General features: G+C 48.1%; 1 protein-coding gene and 1 non-coding gene across 2 annotated transcripts in view; both read right to left on the reverse strand.

Annotated features, from left to right (window-relative positions):
• ABITRAM (actin binding transcription modulator) overlaps positions 1-23878 on the reverse strand; it is a 567965-nt gene that overhangs the window by 335654 nt on the left and 208433 nt on the right. The gene's annotated exons all lie outside the window — the stretch shown is intronic.
• Positions 22505-22722, reverse strand: LOC144829846 (small nucleolar RNA U3). The gene has a single exon (XR_013610844.1). It is a non-coding gene; the product is annotated as a small nucleolar RNA U3 (small nucleolar RNA).

Consider the following 23878-nt stretch of genomic DNA (forward strand, 5'->3'; position numbering starts at 1 on the left):
AAATTATAAGACTGTATCTTTAATGTAATTGTTCAATCAATCAATCAGGCGAATTTATAAAGCGCGCTACTCACCCGCTAGGGTCTCAAGACGCTGGGAGGGGGGGGGGGGGTCCGCTACTGCTCGAAAAGTCAGTTCTTAAGTTGTTTACTGAAGGAGAGATGGTCCTGGGTCAGCCGTAGGTGGTCGGGGAGGGAGTTCCATGTCTTGGCCGCCAGGTAGGAGAAGGATCTTCCTCCGGCGGTGGCTCTGCGAGTATGTGGGACGGTGGCGAGGGCGAGGCTGGTCGAGCGGAGCTGGCGGGTGGGTGTGTAGAATGTGAGGCGGTTGTTGAGGTACTTGGGTCCCAAGTCGTGGAGAGCCTTGTGTGCGTGGGTGAGGAGTCTGAACGTGATCCTCTTGCTGACGGGGAGACAGTGCAGGTCGCTCAGATGAACAGAGATGTGGTCGTGGCGGGGGATGTCCAGGATGAGTCGTGCAGAAGCGTTCTGTATGCGCTGGAGTCTTTTCTGGAGTTTGGCTGTGGTTCCCGCGTAGAGGGTGTTCCCGTAGTCCAGTCGGCTGGTGACGACGGCCTGGGTGATCGTCTTCCTGGTTTCGGTGGGGATCCACTGGAAGATCTTTCGGAGCATGCGCAGGATGTTGAAACAGGATGACGAGACGGCGTTGACTTGTTTGGTCATCGTGAGGGAGGAGTCCAGGATGAAGCCCAGGTTGCGTGCATGGTACGTTGGCTTGGGTGCGGTGCCCAGGGCAGGGGGCCACCAAGAGTCGTCCCAGGCGGAGGGGGGATGATCCCAGGATGAGGACTTCCGTCTTGTCTGAGTTCAGTTTCAGGCGGCTGGTCTTCATCCACTCTGCAACGTCTTTCATTCCTTCCTGGAGGCTGGCTCTGGCGGTGTCGTTGGTGAGTGAGAGGATCAGCTGGGTGTCGTCAGCATAGGAGATGATGTTTAGGTTGTGTTGGCGTGCGATGGCTGCGAGGGGACTCATGTAGACGTTTAATAGGGTGGGGCTGAGCGAGGATCCATGAGGTACGCCGCAGATGACTTAGGTGGCTGCGGATCAGAACGGGGGGAGGGTGACTCTCTGGGTTCTTCCGGCGAGGAACGAGATGATCCACTCCAGTGCCTTCCCTAGGATTCCGGTGTTGCTGAGGCGCTGTATTAGTGTGCGGTGGCATACTGTGTCGAATGCTGCTGAGAAATCCAGGAGGATGAGGGCAGCTGTTTCCCCGTTGTCCAGCAGGGATCTGATGTCGTCGGTGGCTGCGATGAGGGCGGTCTCGGTGCTGTGGTTAGCTCGGAAACCGGACTGTGAGGGGTCGAGGGATCCGTTCGTCTCGAGGAAGGTGGCGAGTTGTTTGTTGACAGTCTTCTCGATGACTTTGGCAGGGAAAGGGAGGAGCGAGATGGGGCGGAAGTTCTTGAGATCCGTGGGGTCCGCAGTGGGTTTCTTCAGGAGAGCGCTTAGCTCGGCGTGTTTCCAGCTTTCCGGGAAGGTGGCGGTGGCGAAGGAGGTGTTGATGATGTCCCGGAGTTGGGGTGCGATGATGGAGTCGGCCTTGTTGAAGACGTGGTGAGGGCAGGGGTCGGTTGGGGATCCGGAGTGGATGGTGTTCATCGTGTGGGTGGTGTCTCCGGTGCTGACCGGGGTCCAGTTGCAGAGGGTGGTGGTGGGGGGTGCCGGTTTGGTGGTTGGGTGCGTGGTCTGTGCGCCGAGGCTGTTGTGTATATCGGCGATCTTCCGGTGGAAGAACGAGGCGAGTGAGTCGCAGAGGTCTTGCGAGGGTGTGATGTCGTTGTTGCCGGCGCAGGGGTTGGAGAGCTCTTTAACGATGCTGAAGAGTTCCTTGCTGTTGTGGGTGTTGTTGTCCAGACGTTCTTTGAAAGTAGTCCTTTTGGTGGTGCGGATCAGCTGGTGGTGTTTGCGGGAGGCGTTCTTAAGGACTGTCATGTTTTCTGTTTGGTCGTGGCACCAGGCTCTCGAGGTTGCGGCAGTTTTTCTTGGAGGTTTTGAGTTAGTAGGTGAACCACAAGGCTTTCTTGCTGCCGGGTCTGCTGGGAGGGTTCATCAGTGGAGCGAGGTCATCGGCGCAGTTGGTGATCCACTGTGTGAGGTTGCGGGCTGCTTCGTTGGGGTCCGTTTTTTTTTTTTTGTGTGTGTTTTTTTTTTTTGCAGAGTTTTATGTAGCGCGAACTAGAACCGAACCGAATCAGTTATCAGAGCGCTTTACATAGCACCAGTTACGTTACATGAGGACTCACTTTCATTTTTTTTTTTTAGGCACGGGGAGATTAAGTGATTTGCCCAGAATCACAGGGGGTTTTTGGCGTCGTTACCAAGACTCGAACCGAGTTCCCCAGGTCCGAGGTCGAGCGCCTTAGCCAACCCCTCTCCCACGTTGTGTTGGCGGGAGGGTTCTGGCTGAGGGAGGTGGTGATCTTGCTCCAGCTTCTGCGGGGAACCTGTTGCGGGTGGTGGTGGGTCGTGGTTCTCCTGAAGTTGAAGTGGACGCAGCTGTGAAAAGTCCAGTGTAGTCCGGTGGAGTGGCTGAAGGAGATGGGCTTGCTGGAGGAGAAGACGGGGTCAAGCGTGTGGCCGGCGTAGTGGGTGGGGGTGTTCACTAGTTGCTTGAGACCGAGCGGGAAAAAGAAGACGGTCGCAAAAGGGCGGCGAGGGGGCACAGAATGCAATGTAGTGACACAATAACAGGGCACAGAGAAAAACAATGCAGTGACACAAATTACGGGGCACAGAAGCACAGAAAACAGTAGAAGTACAAAAAAACTGAAACTTAGAGAGGGTGGCGGCGAACTCGGGCAGCAACGGTGATCAGTTGGGCGCACTTACGAGGGGGGTTGAGGTGCGTGGAGCGACCTGCCCTGCGAGCAGGGTCAGAAGTCATATGTATAGCATTCTGTGGAAGCTGTATAACTTTTAACACACAAATAGCCTCTTTACCATGACTCCCATTATCTAACACCACAATCTCCTCAATAATGTCAACCTCCCAGCCCCCAAGATACTCCCATCAGGTACGGAAATAGACATTTACCTCTTTCGGGTTGGATGCTTCGTTTAGGTTCCTCTTCTGCTAAATGGCCCCGTGTCAGAAAGCAGGGTTGGTTATAGGATAGAGCAAAATGGTAATGAGCCCAAGTAAGTCTGGTGCCAGGGTGAGCTAGGGAGGGGAGGGCCAGCATGTGAGTGAGATGGGGAGAAGAGGCTACATTGGCTGCCCTGGATTGATAAGAGGGATCTCGGGAAATCTAAACACTTGCGCAGGAAATCTGAAGGCTGCATAAACAGACCCCTCTGTGATGCACGGAGTTCAGCGTGCAGAAGGCTCTCCGCTCTCAGAGCCGCTCTCCTGCTGACCGAGGGGTGAAGGGGGAGTCAAGCCGGAGCAGGCATTTCTTCTGGCAAATCTACTGCATCTGGGGCTTATCTCTGCTGTGTCCGGCTGCAACTTCTACAACCCGATTGTCCTGTATTCGGATGGGTAGAGGCCCCCTGGGACATTTTATGTTAGTCTTCTGTAGAATGTCGCCCGCTTCATGGGCTGCCATACGCATGTATGTCTAACATGCATGGGCGTTTTCATCATTACTACTTTTGTATTACCATGGCGGCCATGTGCTTAACATATATGTGCACAAGCGCCACGCTTTGTTTAAGCACAGCGCTCGAGCACTCTGGAAATGCTGCCTATATCTCGAGCGGACCAGAATGGGGCCTGTATTTCCATCAGTACAATTGGTCAACGAGATATCCAATGACACATTCCTTATAATTTAAAATTATTTTGAGGCACCCGCAGAAGTGTTACACTCATGTGGAAAATTAATACGGTTTGGTAAACATTATCTGCGCCATCTTGCCTTTTCCCCTGATGCCACACTTTTTTCGTGCGCACCCGCCATTTTAGGTGCCTCGATCAGAACCACCCTCTGCACGCCACTGGCCCCCAGCACAGCCCTTCGCCCTCACAAGCCCCCCCACGCACTGGCCACCCCCCGCTCTCACATGCCTTGGGTCATAAACCCCTCTTCAGCGCAGCTCTGCCTCAGAACCCCATCCTGTTCCCAGCGCGACACCTCCCATCGTTCCTTTCATGGTCCCGGACCCTTCGATACAAACCCCCTTTTCCTGTGTGCCCGTTTGTCTTCCCCGTTCCCAGGCCGCCACCTGGCCCTGCGGATACTGTTTATTACCCCCCCCGAACAGTAGGAAGCTTCCCCCATTAAAGGACCCTCGAATTGATCAAAGCCCCCACCCTATGATATCCGATCAACCCCACACATTCCGTGAATCGGCGGAATGTCCAGCTGCGCGATAATCATCACCTATTGTGACCGGGGTGGGGACTTCAACTGTAAATGTGTGTGGGAACGGGCCTGAAGGGGAGATTCCGAGGATGTCCTTTCATACTTCAAAGCATTGCAAGAATGTGTTACCTGCAATAAAGATCATAAAACTGTGTATAAGAGGCCAGGCCTCAGAGATGCGGTTAGAGCACCTCGTGACGATACTGGCTGTCCGAACTGATGTGTTCTCCTCCGGAGAGAATAAACCTTGTTTCCTGCCTTCCAGTCTCCAGCGCCTGCCTCTTCATTGATTAATATTTTGTGGGTTAAAGAGGCGATACCGCCGGGCAAATATTGGTTGTCCTTGACCTGTTTTTACAATTGGCGTCCCAAGCGTGGGGCCCATCAGCGACACGTGGATCCAGTGGGAGAGGTCCTGACGACAGAGTGAACGACTGCAACGATCGGGAGAGCTCTTGCCCAATAGACCCTCGTCTGGCAGCCGATCATCCGAACTTCACTGGTTCCGAACAGACCTCTCTCGAGTGATCTACGGTCCTGACTGGGAACCATCAGGAGTGCCGCGAGGAATACGAGGAAAAGAGGACGATCGGGCGCTGGATTCGGAAGATAAGAAACTGTCCATACGGTCCGGGTAAGGTCGTGTAAACACGACGAATTGCGAAATGATTGTTTAATTGATCGGAAAATACTAGTATTACTCTTTGTTGATTTGTTTGGAGATTCACTGTCTGCAAACGGAGAAACAATAGGCTCTCTCTCTTTGCAAACAGTGAAGGATAGGTAACGCAGCCATCGTGCCTATCTTTCTCCCCCACTGATTGATTGTTTTGAACTCTCGGGAGATTTCCCTCTCCCACACTGATTAATTGTTTTTGACCCCGAACTACTGTTCGCGGATTGTTTTCTGGAGATTCTCTGTCTGCAAACAGGAAAGAACAGGTTCCTCTTTGCAGATAGTGAAAGGGTAGAGGACGCAGACCTTTTTGCGGGCCTACTTATTCTCCCCACTGATTGTTTATTGACTTTTTGATATTGGTTCATGAGGTATTCACTGCCTGCAAACAACGTAGAATAGAAATATTCTGTCTAGTCTTTGCACGCAGTGATAAGATAGGCAGTGCTGACTTTTTGTCCTCGTTGTGAGCCGTCATGTCTGTCTTCTCCCCACTGATTGGTAGTTGGTTCAGCCCGGACCGTTTATTAGAGGTGGACCATCTAGCTCCGCTGGAAGGCACCCCTAATAAAGACATGTTCACAAAGTATGGATTAGTTACCATAGCCTATAGTAAGCTGTGGCACAGGTATACCAAAGAAAATCAAGAGAAACAGTGGCCACTGATAGGATCCTTCGATCTTGATAAAATAGAAACGTTAGAAATAGCCCTTTGTAGTAATAAGACAACGCCTATTATGCTCGACAGTCTCGGTATGTGGCGCAAAGAAGCAATGCAACGAAAGAAAAGAGACGAAGTCAGAGTAGGTAAAGGAATATATCGACAGGACAACCCCAAGACACAACGACCCGAAAGTAATCCCCCGACACTACGCACAGGACGACCAGACTTAGGGCAAAACCAATGTGCTTTTTGTAAATTTTCCGGGCACTGGAAAGCCCAATGCCCGACTCTACTGAACGTGGGTAAGAGCAGAGGGCCGACAGAAATAACAGGCCGGCAGAACGGGAAAAGGCGTGAGACAAAGATAAATCAGACTGACGCGGACAGGCCAGATAGAACCACCACGTTTGATTATGCCCGATGGCACAGATTTCGCCAGACCGATTTCAGCGACATGTTTGAGTCCTCATAGATCGAACAACGCTAAGACGGGAAACCCAGTCTAGCTCTAAGTTACCCGGTGACGAACCCCGTACTACCGCTACTGTTTCCTAACACAAAAAAGCCACCCTTTTTCGGATAACCTACAGAAACAATACACAGAGTAGTCTCGGACAGATTAGTATACATTCCATTAATGAACTCAAACTTCGAGTGCAATGGGACTGATTACTCTCTGTTGCCCCCCCCCCCACTCTGTAAAAAAAAAGGAGCAATTACAGGCCTGCATAGACAACCCCCCATTACCCAGACATGCCTGTCCAAACAAAATACCTACCCCCACTCCGGAAGTTCCCGAAATGCCGCAGGTCACCGGTCACGCCCATCCGGAAGGTGAAACACACAGCACGTGTGGGGCGGGGCCTGCTGACAGCCATCGATCGAAAAGATCACCAGTGGGATGTCCAGGAGGCACCACGGGCCCAGCATGAAATGGCCGTCCCTTCCTCTTCTTCGTGAGGTGGCGTCCCCCGGGCCACGAGTAGGGAGGGGGCGGATGCAGATGACCCCCTCCCTCGTATCTCCTGGTCCGGCCATCACAAATACCTCTGCTGAAATTGGTACAGGGTGGGCTGGGAGGGAGAGGCGACGCGGACGAGCCTCTCCCACCTCCCCAGATAGGAGGTTTCCCAGCCCCCGGCCCGGCACCGAAATCCTCCAGCCGGGTGGCGCCCATACTTGCGCAGCACCGGACATACAACGGCGGCGCCCATACTTGCGCAGCACCGGACATACAACGGCGGCGCCCATACTTGCGCAGCACCGGACATGCACCGCAGGCGGCCATACTTGCGCAGCACAAGACATACGATGGCCCTCAAGAGTACTTGTGGAGCACGGGATGTGGAGTGGCCATCATGTATGCCCGTGAGAAGGGGCGGTGTGGGGTGCACTGGGAGAGGGAGACGGCGCGAACGAGTCTCCCTCGCCCCCCCCAGGTGGGGGCACCACAGCTGCACCCTAGCCGAATGTCCTGCTCCTACGGCACGGTGTTCCATTTTTTTCACCCCAAAAGGTCTCTTCCTCTCTTGCAGACTCGACGAAGGGCGGCTGCTGCGGGGCCTCAAAATGGCGTCTGGGCCCCCTGGAAGGCGGGTCTAGGCCGCTAAAGTAACTCTGACCAGCAGTGTAACTCGGACGCTTGCCCACCGGGGCACGAGCCCCCACCTCTGACAGCATCCCCACAGCCTTGAAGATTCTACAAAAGTCCCCGGAGCCCTCGGCCCCTGCAGGCTTCCGGTGAGGAACAACTGCCTTGATCACTAACGAAATAACCACGACATAGCCACCCCTTCTGTTAGCACGAGTTTTTTTGAACTGCCGAAAAGGACTCTGGTCCAACCGCCGGTTGTGGGAAACATTTTGTCCCTGATGCTACTTCCGGACTAACCCGGCCCCGCCCAAAATGGCGCCTGTGGGAAACATTTTGTCCCTGATGCTACTTCCGGACTAACCCGGCCCCGCCCAAAATGGCGCCGGTGTCAATAAGAACTTACGAACACCTCGTGGTGTTTTTAACTAATAAGACTTGATGTTCTGAGATATGTATATGATCTTTTGTACACTTGACGACAAAGAGGGAGGGTTCACTCGACGAACATGTAAAAGGACCCTGTTAAAAAAATGTTGGTTTCAATGTACGATTTATTATGATATTATTGTAACTGATACATAACCTCGCTTGTGACACACGCCCACGGTATGCATTTAGGAAATTTGATTGCAACTAGTCTGACTGTGCTTCAAATTATGAAATGAATGCCCCTTGATCCCTCACCTATTGATAGACCTTTTTAGTTTCCTGCAAATGAATAAATAAACCCTTTTAAATGTTTTTAATGCTGCAAAATACCCCCCTTACTGTACGTGCTTCAGCCATCGCCGTGTCCGGCCAAATACGATTGCACTCTCATATCTACATGCTGAACGATTGTGCAAATAAAGGTTTTTCAAACTATGAACAGGTATTGCATGCTTTTTTTAAATATGGGATCAGCGGGAGAGTTTTTCTGTGCACCCTGCGTTGCTCTCTTTTTAAGGTTATTAGAAAATGGTTGCTCAGCCCCGGATGGAGGATCGAATCTAAGACACGATACTCTGCCTCCAAGTATGCGACTGGCTCAGGAACTAACGCATGGAGAAGGACTCGACTTCTGAGGACGGGTAAAGTGAAGCGGTGTAAATGATAGAATGTTATAAAGGTACGGCACTCAAAGGTACTAGGGAACAGAGTTGGCCGAAGAGCTGATATGCCTTAGAACATCACAGCGTTGAAAAAGATTTAAGGACCCCGATAGCTAGGTACATCTACCAACTAGATACCTCGCACTAAGTGCCTCTGATTTTTTTAACGTTTCCCTACACACGGCCTATAAGGACACACCCCCCCCCCCTGGCTTCAGAAACCAAGACCCCAGGGATTCTATCCCGAGGAGATAAGACGAGTATGTGGTAAGTAAAGGACTTTCATGCCCATGCATTTGATATGCTCGAATGTTGTCCCCCTCCTTTCCCCTCTTTTCCTCCCTCTACAGGTTACATTGGAATCACGACTGAGGTATGGTGAAGATCTGAAGCCTCGCCATGTCTGATACATGAAGCGGACTAACGCTGCAAGGTGGCACCTAAGCACACCCACAAACTGCTCTTGTAACGAAAGAGCCAATAAGTTGTATGATATGATGAAACACGATCACCCCTAATCCGTGTTGCGTGAATGGGCACATGTCACGTATGTCAGACTATGAGAAAATGTTTTTATGCGACTGAGGCGTTGACTTAACTAGTCAAAGGACCGAGAGTGCGAGAAGTGCGACACAATGGTGCCTTTTACTCAATGCATGTCCCCTGTACCCGGCCTAATGTTCGTCCGTCCCAAACTGCATGCTTTCAAAATTCTAACACAGACCCGTATTGTCTCATGCGCTGAATAGCCTATCTTAATACACGGCCACTCCCCATGTGTACTATTTAGCCTATTGTTGCACTCCTCCTCCTCCTCCTCCTGACTAGCACCTAATTGGCAAACCGCCACCCCTGGTGCACCACCCAATTGGCTCCAGCTACCGCAAGTATTTGCGAAAATTTGTCTTAAATAAAAATCACCTTGATGCCGTGTCACTACCTCTCCTTTCTGCTAAATATTGATGAAACCTAGAATTGGCCAAAAAGGAAAGGACAGGTAAGACGACTGAGGTTCCCTAATCTGACCCGTAATAAGGGAACTACATGTCAGTGGCTTCTATGATAAAAAAGATACCTCAGATAACGCAACCCCCCCGTCCCGAATTGTCTCAATACCCAAACGGTAAAAGTGATCGAAACATCCCCATCTTCCCAGAACGCCCTCAGTTTTGTATCAGCTGCCCCGGACGAGAGTTGTAAAAATGTCCCTCACCCCCGGTTGTAAGAGATGGGTCGACTTACGACTAACACAGGCCAGCCGTTGTTCCTAGAAATGATTTGTTGATGAGCAAGCTACAGAGTTTAGAATTCGAGAAATGTCACTGAACGCTTACCAACTGAACTGTGGCCTTCTGCTAGATAACGCCCTCATGACACAAAGCAAGACGATAGTCCCTCACCACAGTTTGCTATGTTCCTAGTTGTTTTCCATAAGACCTCGGTTTTTAATGAAGTAGTCAGGTTGTAAGAGACCATGTAGGAATTAGAATGATGTTTGCAAAGTTAAGATTAGACCAAAATGAAGAAATTGTTGCAATAAACCCTGTTAGAAGTAAAATGTTTAGCTGAAAGGTAGGATGCATTGATCAAATGGAAAATTGTTTAGCCTATGTTCGTTCCTCAGAAAGATACCTATCAGACCATGGTGGTAGCACGTTGCACTTTTTCGTAAAATATAAAGCCCTGGAGAACGGTATAGCTTCGTAAGGCTCGTACTAGGAAAGTGGGTCTCTGCCAGAAGAACTGATGTGACTGTAATAAACAAAATGCAATGAATAGGTACCAGATCTCGTACCACGACAATGAATGTAACACCAACAAACACCAAAGAAATAGTTACGAAAGAAAGTTATAGGAAATCCAGCAAGCCCATCATCAATTATTTATATGTTGGTTGTGAACCCCAATGTAACGGATGTTTCTCATTTGCTTGGAGCTGGGAGAGAAATAGACTTATGTGATTACCTTCCTCTGCCAATTCTCTAAAGAGTGTTTTTTCAAACTCATTTAAGGGTACCACTGTCGGAGGAGAGAGAGACCGGATGTGGGAGCACGCGGCCTGACTACAGATCGTGGAACATCTGCGACATTGGCCAAGACGAGACCGCAACAGTAAGGAGTCGCAGGACGAGGCACTGTTTCCGACAAAATGAGAGGAAAGGGCTGACCTGATGCCCCTGCTCGATGATCAACGTGTGCCGAAAAGTCCCCGCTCTCTGAACTCGGTCATGGGCCCGCCTACCTAAAATTTTCCGTCCCCCTGGTCTGTTCCCGATCTGGCCCTGCTCCATCCCTTTTCCTCCGACCTACCCTAAGGACTACTCACACACCCCCCTTCTTCCACCTGAACTCTTTGACAATCGACTCATAAGGACACAGGGCGAAAAGGACCTTCTTGACCAGGAAAGCGAGGAAAAGGTCATGCCCTGCAACGCGGGACCTAGAATAGAGCTGGACACATAGCTCCACCGCCGGTGCTCCACAGTGCCAACAGAAGACGACAAAGAATGCTGAGAACTCACTAATAATGGTCCATGACAATAGGACTTCCCCTTCGAACAATGACACCCCTGATTATCGTTTTTACTACGTCTCATTTCTCTCCCAGCCACCATTGTATTGATTACGCTCCAACCGAATACGAAAAGAACTTACATATGTAATAACCTATCCGTTCATATTCCGAATGACTATAAGCATCTATGAAATGTACTCAACACTCTCGCTACAGAATCGTTTTTGTCCGATATTGCATTACTATGACTTTCCTGCAAACGAGCTTATCGATAGGCCCGCCTCCTAAGACGAAAGATTTTAAATGTAATGTTTATAGCTCCTTCACCTGGGTTCCTACTTCTTTACTTATGACCGCCACAGTAGACATGGATAGGAAATAGGCCAGCAAGATGTCTTGGGAATGTTAAAGGGGGGACTGTGGAAAATTAGTACGGTTTGGTAAACATTATCTGCGCCATCTTGCCTTTTCCCCTGATGCCACACTTTTTTCGTGCGCACCCGCCATTTTAGGTGCCTCGATCAGAACCACCCTCTGCACGCCACTGGCCCCCAGCACAGCCCTTCGCCCTCACAAGCCCCCCCACGCACTGGCCACCCCCCGCTCTCACATGCCTTGGGTCATAAACCCCTCTTCAGCGCAGCTCTGCCTCAGAACCCCATCCTGTTCCCAGCGCGACACCTCCCTTCGTTCCTTTCATGGTCCCGGACCCTTCGATACAAACCCCCTTTTCCTGTGTGCCCGTTTATCTTCCCCGTTCCCAGGCCGCCACCTGGCCCTGCGGATACTGTTTATTACCCCCCCCCGTACAGTAGGAAACTTCCCCCATTAAAGGACCCTCGAATTGATCAAAGCCCCCACCCTATGATATCCGATCAACCCCACACATTCCGTGAATCGGCGGAATGTCCAGCTGCGCGATAATCATCACCTATTGTGACCGGGGTGGGGACTTCAACTGTAAATGTGTGTGGGAACGGGCCTGAAGGGGAGATTCCGAGGATGTCCTTTCATACTTCAAAGCATTGCAAGAATGTGTTACCTGCAATAAAGATCATAAAACTGTGTATAAGAGGCCAGGCCTCAGAGATGCGGTTAGAGCACCTCGTGACGATACTGGCTGTCCGAACTGATGTGTTCTCCTCCGGAGAGAATAAACCTTGTTTCCTGCCTTCCAGTCTCCAGCGCCTGCCTCTTCATTGATTAATATTTTGTGGGTTAAAGAGGCGATACCGCCGGGCAAATATTGGTTGTCCTTGACCTGTTTTTACACTCACGTATAGTACAAACTGATGCCCGAAATGTTTCTCTCACATAATGTACAAACCACCATCTAACAAAAGACAGAGTGAGAGTCAGATTTATTTAGAAAATCCTTCTAGTCTCTCCCAAATGGTGGAGGAGCGGGCACCAATTCATTCTATTTCTAAATTGAAACCCCGCACGGCCTCTATAGACATGGAAGTAACATTCCCCCTAGTCATTCCCGGTAACAGTGGCCTGCCACAGCGTACGGGATCAAATAACAATCTATGTTTAAACCTTAGTATTAGTAGAGATGCCATTACCATACTTCAAGTAGGAGGTTCTGTTAGTCTTCCCCTTCAGGAGGCAAATTCCGGGAGAGGCTCGCCACTCAGTATCGTTTTTGGAACATAGCTGGCCTACGATCAAAGGTCAATTACGATGAGTGGCTTACCTTCTTGCGGGCTTTTAATATTCTCTGCTTCCAAGAAACGTGGGCCGTGACATCTATTCATCTAATTGGTTATAAAACATATTTTTCCCCCGCAATTCCATCTCCATCAGGGCGTGCAAAAGGAGGTTTGACGGTCTATATTTGTAACTTACTTTCAATACGGAAAATGATTGCCTTTAAATTGAAGCCTAACTTCCAAATTATTATCCTTGAAATTAATAATATGGATATTTTTGTCGTAGTGAATTTTTATAAAAACTTACAGCAATACGAGTTGATTGACACTCTGAAGGAGATTCGTAATACCTTATTAGAAATTAATAATAAATGTCAAAGGAAAAGACCTTGTATTATCTGGGGTGGTGATTTTAATCTATCCCTCTGCGCCCACAATGATAATCTAACGTGTGGCATACAAGATGAAAGTGATAACAACCTTACTCATTTATCACACACTGAGGGTGGGTCCTGCCTGAACGAAATCGTATTTACCCTTCAGCTGGCCTTGGCCAATGAATTAATGCCATCAATAGTTCCCCTTATTCCAAACTTCAATGGCAGAGGAGCTTCTAGTTGCATTGATTTAATCTTCTTGCCCAGCATGTCGGCCACCCTTATTCTGAACTTTAAAACACATGACTGTGCTTTTAGCGATCATTTTCCAAATTCCATCACTCTTTTTCTCACCCCGGGGCAAGGAAAGACCAACCATATTAGATTATATGGGGTGGAAAACTTGGTCTTCAACAGAATAAACGGCTACTCACTCAAGTGGGAATTTGTTGACCCGGTTAGGATTACTGGAGTAGTTAAGAATTCTATGAAAGCCATTAATAACTGTATGGACGACTCTTCTACCCCTCAAGAGATCCTAGATAGTCATAGTCATAGGCTCTTGTATAGCGCACGGTTCACCAAAAAGGTCTCAAGGCGCTTCTATACTTCAGATACTTTTATGGTAATAACTGAATCTGTAAAGGAAGCCTTAAGCATTAAATCTAAAGTGAAAAAGAAGGTGGGCTGGTTCAATAGTTCCTGTACTAAAGCACTGTTGAATTTAAAAACTGCCCTTCGTCATTAAGTAAGAGACAAGCAAGAAATAATCCATCTTAGAAAAATCTATCACTCTACTATTCGAAAAGGGAAAATTTAATTGAAACAGGAGTTATGGGATGAACTCTGTAAGAGTTCCCTATTGAAAGACAGTGCTGCTTTTTAGAGGGTAATTAAGTCCCCATTTTTGTCTGGACCTAGGGAAACTAGCAAAATAGATCTAGCAATTGATGAATCATCCTGGGTGGATCCCTTCTCTCAGATTTTCGGAAAATGGCTAGTGTATTCACTGCCCAGAATCAATCAGTGACGAATAGTTCATGTACCAATTTTCCATTCACTCCTCTCACTTTAGATTTTACCATGGCTGAAGTTGAACTAGCCTGAATGAAAAGTAAAGGGGGTAAGGCGCCCGGCCCAGACGGGGTTCCGGTTGACTTTTATAAATTTAAAATGGACCTGTGGACGCCAGTTCTGCTTAGAGTTTTAGAAGCAACTTGTAAAGTTGGACTATTGGACTCCTGGTCAGATTCCATCCTGGTCCCGATATTTAAAAAGGGAGACCGTCAAAGTCCATCCTGCTACGGTCCCATTTCATTATTGGACTCTTTGGGTAAAGCAGTTGGGCGAATTATATTAGATCGACTACAACAATGGGCGGACGACAAAAAGATATTATCGGATCTCCAGTATGGATCCAGGTAAGGTCTGGGTAGGACCGAGCAAGTATTAAATTTGACCTTATTAATAGGCAAATATGTAAACGCGAAAGGGGGGAAATTGCATATGGCTTACGTAGACTTAACATCAGCCTTCGACTGCGTAAGCCATTCGAAACTGTGGAGCTGCCTAACAGAAATGGGTGTTGAACTCTCCTTAATTAATTTCTTTTCGTAAAATGTATTGCAACGCAAAGGTCAGAGTGAGATTTGGAGTAGGAGGAGAATGGACAGTGCCGTTTAGGGTGGAGCGGGGGGTGTCCGGCAGGGTTGCGTCCTGGCCCCCTACCTCTTTACTCTCTAAACAAATGGTATAGAAAAAGCTATGCTGGAGGGGTGCCAGGACCTTCCTCTACTTCAAAACCGTCCGATTCCCGCTCTCCTCTACGCGGAGATCATCGCCCACACCCCCCTGGTACTCCAACGCTCATTCAACAGATAAAACACCTTCATGTCCAACCTCGATTTAAAAATTAACATCATTGGAGTGACGGAGAGTGAGAAGGGACAGGGCGTACCATCTGGGACCTAGCCTGGCATCAGCGGGTGGCGCGCTCTAAGAGTGCCTACTTGGCGGTACCCACGAAGACGGTGCTCGACATCTGGGATGCGGTAGCGATGCGCAGAGGCCTGACGTCCTTTCCTTCGCCGCACACCCCGATCAAAGGGAACCCGTCTTTTCCGCCGGCGATTCAAACGCGGGCCTTCGCCAAGTGGACGCAAGGGGACTGCAGGGTGGTTACGGACCTATTTGAGGGGGGCAAACTAAAATCTTTCACCCAATGTAGAGAGGAGTTCCGTGTTCCGGTGACGGCGCAACTACAGTATACCCAGCTATGACATTGGGTGACGGCAGACACAGTGTACCAGGCGGCCACGCGCGCCTTCACCCCTTTTGAGCGGCTGGCCCGCCATCCCATCGAATCCAAAGGACTGGTGTCTCGTATTTATCAGATCCTGCAACACCCGCAGACGCCGCCTTCCCATCCCTATCAAGACAGATGGCAGGCATTGTCAGACACGGACATTACCCCTGCGCAATGGCATAGGCTCTGGCATCGTAGCATTCCACAGAGGGAAAATGCCTATAAATTAATGACTCAATGGTATTATACTCCTCAGCGCCTGCAACAGATGTTTCCTGCCTCCTCACCACTGAGTTGGCGGTGTCGATCTGCAACGGGGGATCTCATTCATATCTGGTGGGCGTGCCCGACACTTACTCTCTACTGGAAGGAGGTCCTTAGCCACATCAGGGGGTGCTGGGGTTCCCTCTGCCTGAACTCGCTACCACCATCCTGCTGGGTGTTAAACCTGCTGCTCTAAAGGCCCTTACCAGGAGTGATTGGATCCTGGCGCTCCAAATGCTGGGTGCTGCCAAACAGCTCATAGCCCTATACTGGAAGAAGCCCGAAGCCCCTCTAATAGCAGCTTGGTTTGTGCGCCTCTGGCATGTCCTTACGATGGAGCTCTTCACAGCCCGCCTGCAGGCGCGCGACACCCGCTTCCAACCAGTGTGGCAGCCCCTAGTCAAATAGGTTTGCGCAGTTGAACGGGCGCGCTATGTGCCGGTCAAACTCAGGGCGCTGAGATTGTTTGAGGATGCTCTTGCCCCCCCTGATCCGAGCAGATTGCTACCATGACTGCCCCCCTAAGCTATGCCTCGCCACTGCCGTCAATAGGCTGGAACATCGAGTCCTCCTCTCTCCGCGTACTGCCTCTACTCTTGCTCTCCTTTCCCTCCTCCCTTCCCTGCCTATCCTTCTCTGGCTCTTCATCTTCTTGCTATCACTGTCGGTCATTCGGGCCCTGATGCCCTGTTGCAATGGTTGTTCCATACGGGCCTGTTGCCCGTCTATAACATAGAACAGTGCCCTGGGTCCTACCACTCCACAGGTCTACCTAATGTTGTGTTCTGCCATTAGATCGCGTCCGGCCCCTTTGTGGTTGTAGGCGGAACGCTGTGTATAACTCTCCCCCCTGGAATTTAATGCCATCTGATATGCTCTTCTTTTACGCGGCCGGCCCTGAATAGGGTTGTAGGCTTATCGCTGTGTATCGGATTCCCCTGTGGAGTATGACCCTTTCTCCTTGCTGAAAATAAAAACAGTTTTGAAACAAAAAAATTAACATCAAAAAAACTTTTAGAATGATTGTTGGGCTTAGGCATAAAGAAAGGAGAGACATCTTTATCAACAATTCCAGGGTGGAAAACACGACTTCTTACCCCTATCTTGGAATCCTAATAGATGATAAAGGTTCATGGAGAAATGCAATTGAAGCAAGAAAGCTGTTGTTTTTAAGGTCAACTATGGCGTTAGTTAGTTTTAAGGCGATACAAAAGGGGATGATGGACGGAGCGTTTGAGCAAATCAAACACTCACCCCCAGTCAACTGATCTGGGTTTAATTCATTACCATTCTTTAGCCCACTCAGCCACCCCATTTCAGACATGGCTAGTTAGTTTTACCCAGAGGCTAGGAAAAAGACCTCCTGCTGAAATGATCTGCATATATCAGGAAAAATGCATCATCACTGCTATCTACGGATCAGGGGTATGGGGCTACGTACAGGCAGATGCTCTTCAGAAAGTGGAGAATAGCTTCCTGAGGTTTATCCTTGCTGTCCCACAAGGCACTTCGACCTTCGGGTGCCACTCAGAATTAGGTTTGCCTTTTATCACTGACATTATAAAGATGCAGCCAATCCTGTTATGGCACCGTCTTTGGTCATCACCTAAGATAGTTCTCTCTCAAAGTCTTTTGAAGGACTGCCTTGCTCTTGAAAACTCTGTAAAGATTTGTTGGCTCCGGTACGTTAAGAAGTTCTTGTACTTTTTGGGCCTAGAAAAATATTACCATAATCCCCCACTATTTGCAGAGTTGCCAAGAAAAAATTAAAAAACCCAGTGCCTGTGTCATCTAGCGGACCTACGTTTGGCTTCTGAAGCCAACAAACCCTCGGTGCAACACTGCTTGTTGATTCAATCCTCCGTGGCCATTCAGCCCTATTTAGTTTGGAACTTGAATGGCTGTGACAGGTTTCTGTTGACCCGATTCTGGTTTAACATCTTCCACCGCTTGGTCTCCTTTCCAAAAATTAACGATAGGTCAAAGTTGCTACCTCCTTGCCCCTGTGATGACATGTCAACCCAATCTTTAATTCATTTGACCCTTTTTTGTAAATTTTATACAGAACCGAGAAAGCGTTGGCTAGTTCCAATTTTAAAAGGTTTAGGTTTACGCCAATGCCGCTCTGCCTTCATGGTCCTTCAACTTATGGATTCGGATTGGTTTGCACTAAATATTGCTGAATTTTTTTAATTTTGTATTCGTCATAGGAGTAACCTATAACACCAGGACGATGCACTTTCAACTCCGTTTTGATGTATATTAATACTGTATTTTAAGATTTTTACTGGAATCATGGTGTCTTTTTAGTAAACTTTTTTAACTGTCATAAATGTAACCAGTTTATCTGTATGTACTCTTATGTTTTTTGTTAAATGAAACCGAATAAATTAGTTTTGATTTGATAAACCATTAATTATGCTACAGCACGGTTGCAGCACAATTTCCTTTCACTGCATAATGCACATCACCATACACAAGGGGGTAGCGTAGCCAAGGAAATAACACCCCCCTACTTTAAAGCACATCACAAATGGGTTTGAACGAGCGTGTAAGTGAGCCTGAACGGCCTGTTGAAGGTTCGGGGGGGGAGGGGGGGCTGGGGAGGAGGTTTCTCTCCCCCATTCATTTTTTTTTAATTCAAATTTGGTTTAGTGGGTTCAGATTACAACATACAATTCAAACAATATGGCCAAAAGCTTCACTTGGGAGGGATCTCAGAAAACAATTAAAAAAAATACCAAGATCGGCCTTTCCTGTGGGGTTTTTACACTCAAGAACAAGCATTTGCAATGCAATAGGTCTCACTCTTACGCAGTTTTGAGCTATTGGGATTGTAAATCACAATGCCTTTTATTTATGTTTGTTTTTAAAGCATAAATAAAAGGCATTGTCATTTACAATGCTGATAGCTTAAACTCGCGTAAATGCGAGACCTATTGCACTGCAAATGCTTGTTGTACTTTGTAGGGAACAGTATATTTCTGAGATTGTGTTTGTTAAACGTTGCCAAATGGCTGCAATGTGTGACCGTAGGTTCTGTGCAATTGCTCTCCTCCCTGATGTCAGGGGGAATCTGGTGCTTTGATTATAACTTCAGTGTTGACCTTCTAATTCAAACAAGAGCTAGGAGGTTGCCAAGAGGTGTTTTATTCCCAAATAAGAAGGGTACTCAACAGACCTTTTTTTGTTTTTATATAGCGCAAACTTTACCTGAGCACCAGTTGTGTTACAGACACATTCATTTGTTAGGCACAGGGAAATTAAGTGATTTGCCCAGAATCACAGGATGTTGTACGTCCCTGCCGAGACTTGAACCCGTTTCCCCCGCTGGATGGAGATAACACCCTGTTCCATGACCCCCCAGCAGGCCCGGCTCCAGGAATTTTTAATTGGGTGGGCCATGGACGCATTTGGGTGGGCCACTGCGGGCTCGATTTGTCGCATATATGTCTAGGCAGGCCTGCTTCAGGGCCCTCCTTTACCTCTTCTTAGTCTTACAAGGCCCAGTAAAACTCACTCTTTTCCAATTCTCTTTTTAATGTTATCACTCACAAAAAGTGTTTTTTCTATGTAATGTTCCTTTGATGGGATGAGGAGGTTTCTGAGGTGGGAGTATCAGGCAAGTGACACTTCTCTGGCTCCCTATGTGCGAGCCTTCAGGGAGAATCCCTCTTCATTACTACCTCCACCTGACCACGGACTCTTCAACGCACTCCCTAACAAGCTTGATTAGCCACTATTCCTCTCCAGTGCACCTTATCTCAAAGATGACCTTGGGCCCCGCCCCATGTCAGGCACCATCTCCCGGTAAAAACATTAGTAAAATCACCTTCATACTTAAAACATTGAATAGAGCAATAAATATAATTAGCACGCACTTTAAAGTATGTTCCACAGAAGCCCTTATGGCCCGACTGCTAATGAAATAAACAAAAACAGAAAGGCCATGACAGGGCCGGCTTCAGCGCTGATGCAAAAGTCTTTTTTGACGCTGCACCAAAAACCTCTTTCTCCATAAATACCTTTACTACCACCTTCCAACAGTGTACCTCATCCGTCCATGCCCTCCCCTATTGACCTCTTCCTCGGATTCCCTCACTGCCACACGCCACAAGTGCCCCCCATCTCCCCATAGCCCCTCCCCTTTATGACCTCCTCCTCGGATTCCCTCACTGCCACCCTCCCCCAGTGCCCCTCGTCTCTCTGTAGCCCCTCCCCCTCATGACCTCCTCATCAGACTCCCTCAATACCACCATCCACCGGTGCCCCTCATCTCTCCCTAGTTTCCTCCACCCCATGACCTCCTCTTCGGATTCCCTCACTGCCACCCTCCACCAGCGCCCCTCATCTCTCTGTAGCCCATCCCCCTCATGACCTCCTCCTTAGACTCCCTCACTACCACCCTCTACCAGTGCCCCTCATCTCTCCCTAGCTTCCCCCTCCACCCCATGACCTCTTCCTCGGATTCCCTCACTGTCATCCTCCAACAGTGCCCCTCATCGCTCCATAGCCCCTCCCACTACCTCCTCCTCGGATTCCCTCACTGGCACCCTCCACCAGCGCCCCTCATGTTTACGTAGCCCCTCTCTCATATGCATTTAATTTGTTGTATAACGCTGCTCATATCAATGTAGTGTGTGTCAGTACTTTACACCACGCACACACTTACAGAGACAATGAATCATGCAAGTATGTAAATCAGTCTACAGGGAATGTCACATAAGCCAATGAGGATTACAAGGTGTAGGAATCATGTCATCCATTCTGGTGGGCAGTATATTTTAAGAGGGTTTGGTCTGGGAAACACAACCTTAGGATTTAAAGAGTATTCCATGGGGGTCAGCTTTACTGATAAAAATTTATATCTGCCCAAACATACTCATTTTAGCAACATTAGAATAATGAAAAGACTAGGGAAGTTGTAACTATATCACAAAACAAAAAAGCGAAGTTCTAATTATACCATTCATGTTTGTTTGCAGCTCTTTGGTGGCAGTTCGTTGTTCTCTGCCTTTTGTTAGGATTGTAACTTCTGAAGTAACACAAGGATCTCTGTGACAAAGGCAGTAACCCACTGAGCTATCCACATAAAATACAGTGCGTCTGCATCTAAAAAATACTAACAGACAAACGATTGCTCTAAAGCAGGATCATTAATCACCAACTTTATCTGGATATTGCCATTTTGTATTGTTTTATTGTTGACCAGCATCGGCTATGATGAAATGATAAAAACTGTTTAAATGAAGCACATTCGAAGTATGCGTCCTGCTGGGCCTGTGCAGATTTTAAAAAGATTTTTTTTTTGTAACACATTCTCTTACCTACTCCGTTAGTCATATTTTGTGTCACAGCCTTATGTGATAAGCAGGTGCAGGGGTCAGGGGGTGACTAGGAATAAACAGACCACTTTTCCGCTGCGCTGCATAGAAAAAGAAATATCAACGCAGCAGGACAGTAGGCAAAGGTTACCAAAGGTTACCATTGTCAAAGAAAGGATTTGTCCCCTTTCACCATGCAGAGATGAAGGGGTGAAAAAAGTAAACAAAGCCTAATTAACATGTTAATGGTCTTTTAAAGACCTGTTAAGTACTTTGGTGCGGCTGCGATAATCTTAAACTGTCTGTGTGTGTGTGCGCCCAGGAAGCTGTCTCCCCGGCTGACACACACGACCTGCGCGTTGCACGCCTGCCTTCAATCCCTCACTGCGAGGGCCAAGGCTCCTGTTTGGGTGGGCCAGGCTCATCTTTGGGTGGGCCGGGCCCACCCGGCCCACCCGCTAGAACCGGGCCTGCCCCCCAGACTCCACATCCCCCACCGCCACCCCCGCCCTCCTGGAATTCTAAATCTTAGCCATAGAATTGGGAGGACTGTATTGTATGGGCATTCGTGTAGTACTTTTCATACCTATTGGTAGGCCTCAAGGGCTTCCTTGATTGTTCAATAAATGGCTCCTCCATAGGTATAATGTATGCAGTGCGTCGTAGCCCTAAAGAAGCCTCCAAGCCCTCTGATAGATTGAATGCCTTGAAACGAGGCTTATAAACAAGGCATTATATAATTGCACTGGTAATATAACTGATCAGAGGCTTCACATGATATATATATGTGCTTCGTCTTCCGAGACAAATAACGCTGCCAGAAGCTGGCTGTACATATGTGTAAAGTTGCTTGGCATCACATGGGGTGAGGCAGCAGGGACTTCTGAAACATGTGGCATGGGGTTTGAATGCAAAGCATGAGAGCAACACCCTCATCTGACGTCACTGCGGAGACCATGGCTGAATATCTGCAAATGCCCGTCTCAGATTCTCCACAGCGCTAGGAAGTCTAATCTATACCACTAGATACTTGTAAATAAAATACACGCAGGTACCAGCTACCACCAGGGGCAACAAGGACTGGGGTTCAACAGGCACATGACTTGAAACGGGCAACTGAAGTGCAGTGGCATGTAGAGGAAATAATATAAACGGGTGGCTCTTAAAGGCTCCTACGGTTGGGCACTGTCAGGGGCCTGTTCTTTTCTGAACACGAACAGATGTGGCAGAGACGAGGTGCCAGGCAGCGCGGCCGCTCTTAGCACTTAACAGGGTCTCTGCACTGTAATGAGCACTTCACGCAAGGGAAAAACGCAAGGCAAGCGGCAGCTCGCGGCTTTGCGTTACTCTGCGCCGAGAATGCGTCAAATGGGTGGAGAGCGGGTGTTTCCATCCAGCCACACATGCTTTTCATTCTCAGATTTACGGAGAGTAATAAACCTGGGACTGCGTCAACACTGTACGCTTTCCCCTGTCAGGCATGGCAGCGCGGCAAAATGTGCAGCTGCCTTGCGTTGAAGGTTTGATAAATCTGTCCAGGGTCCATTTGATAAGTCCTCTTAGTGCTTTTGAAAATCAAATGTACCAAATTAAAGAGGAGACTCAACCCACATGCATACACCCGCTCCTCTATTAGACACTGGAGGCAGCAGTAGAACGGAAAAATGAATTGATTTAATCTTCTTACTTATACTATAGTAAAGATCTAACCACTCAGTTTGTGTTCCCTTCCTCCAGCTCTCCTGTAAGGGAGAGAGGAACGGTCATCAATAGCAAACAGCAGTTGCATGAATGCAACACTGTCCACTCGCTTCGCGCTCAGAAGGAAACACTACGACTCTTCATCGTGGTTAGCGAAGACCAGACACTTTCGAACACATTTCCTCAGTTAAGAACTATAGAAATGATCCCTGAAAGTATAGTCTTAACACAACGGACTGCAGCTCAAACGGGCAGAAAAAGTAAAAACCCTTCTTACATACAGTAAGAAAAGGTCCTACATCGTCATTTCAACAAAAACACACGACTGTATAACACCACAAAATAACAATTTAAAGATGCACAGGCAGACGCTTTTTTAGCAATAAAGCATTGTAAGTAGATTCTGGGTGACTCACTGCTTTAAAAATCTGCATAATCGAAATCAGCAACGAATCACATTTAGCCTGCCTTTTCCGGCCACACACTGCCCGAAACAGACAGAGGACTACAGTGTGAAAGTTAAAGTTCAAACAGGTAAACAGAACGTAGCCATAGTTTTGTTTCGTGCTTTGGCTCACAGCAACAATCACATTTTTACTTATTCGACAAATTAGGAGAACCAGTTGGTAAACTCACAGCAAATAATATCTAGGATACTTTCACAGTTTCTGCCCTGCACTAAATGAACACTATTACCGTTTCAAGATGGCGAAGAGTGTGTTTTTACTACAGATCAGACTGAATCACCAGAGCACTTTGTCAAGCAAAGCCGCACCCGAGCTCTGATTTCACATCATACTGTGCCAAAACTGTAGGAGGTCTAGGAACTATTCTTGTTAACAGCCTTGATTTTGGTGCTCGAGCCAAGACAGGGATTTTTCTGGAACTTTCATCCTAAAATATCTTTTCGAGATGTTCCACTTCCTATCTGAAAGCGATTTAATGTTCAGAGGCAAAGTGCTATTTGCACTCATTTTAACTACTGGGAACGACCTAAGCTTAGCAGGAGAGGTTCTGTAGAGGGAGATGTAAAACGCTACAGAGAAGCTGGTAAGGGATATGTATCATTGTGTAGATTTAATGAAGAGGATGTGAACTGCACTTTGAAACAACATAAAATATGCGGAGACACCAGAGAAGGTGGTTGTGAAATTCCACAGGCACTGATGAGGGAGACAAGACAGTACATGGCGTCTGCTACCGAGAACTGCTACAAACATCCTGAGAAGGATACAAGATTTAATGCAAAGATAATGCAGAGATGCAGTCCTGATGCAGAGATGCAGTATGCTGATGAAGTGCACCTGAGTTACTGAAGAGTAGTATGATAAATGCTAGAGGGGTTTGGCACATGCATGAGCTCTGCTACAGAGATACTCAA

This window comes from Lissotriton helveticus, chromosome 4_1, assembly GCF_964261635.1.
Source record: "Lissotriton helveticus chromosome 4_1, aLisHel1.1, whole genome shotgun sequence".
Lineage (NCBI taxonomy): Eukaryota > Metazoa > Chordata > Amphibia > Caudata > Salamandridae > Lissotriton > Lissotriton helveticus.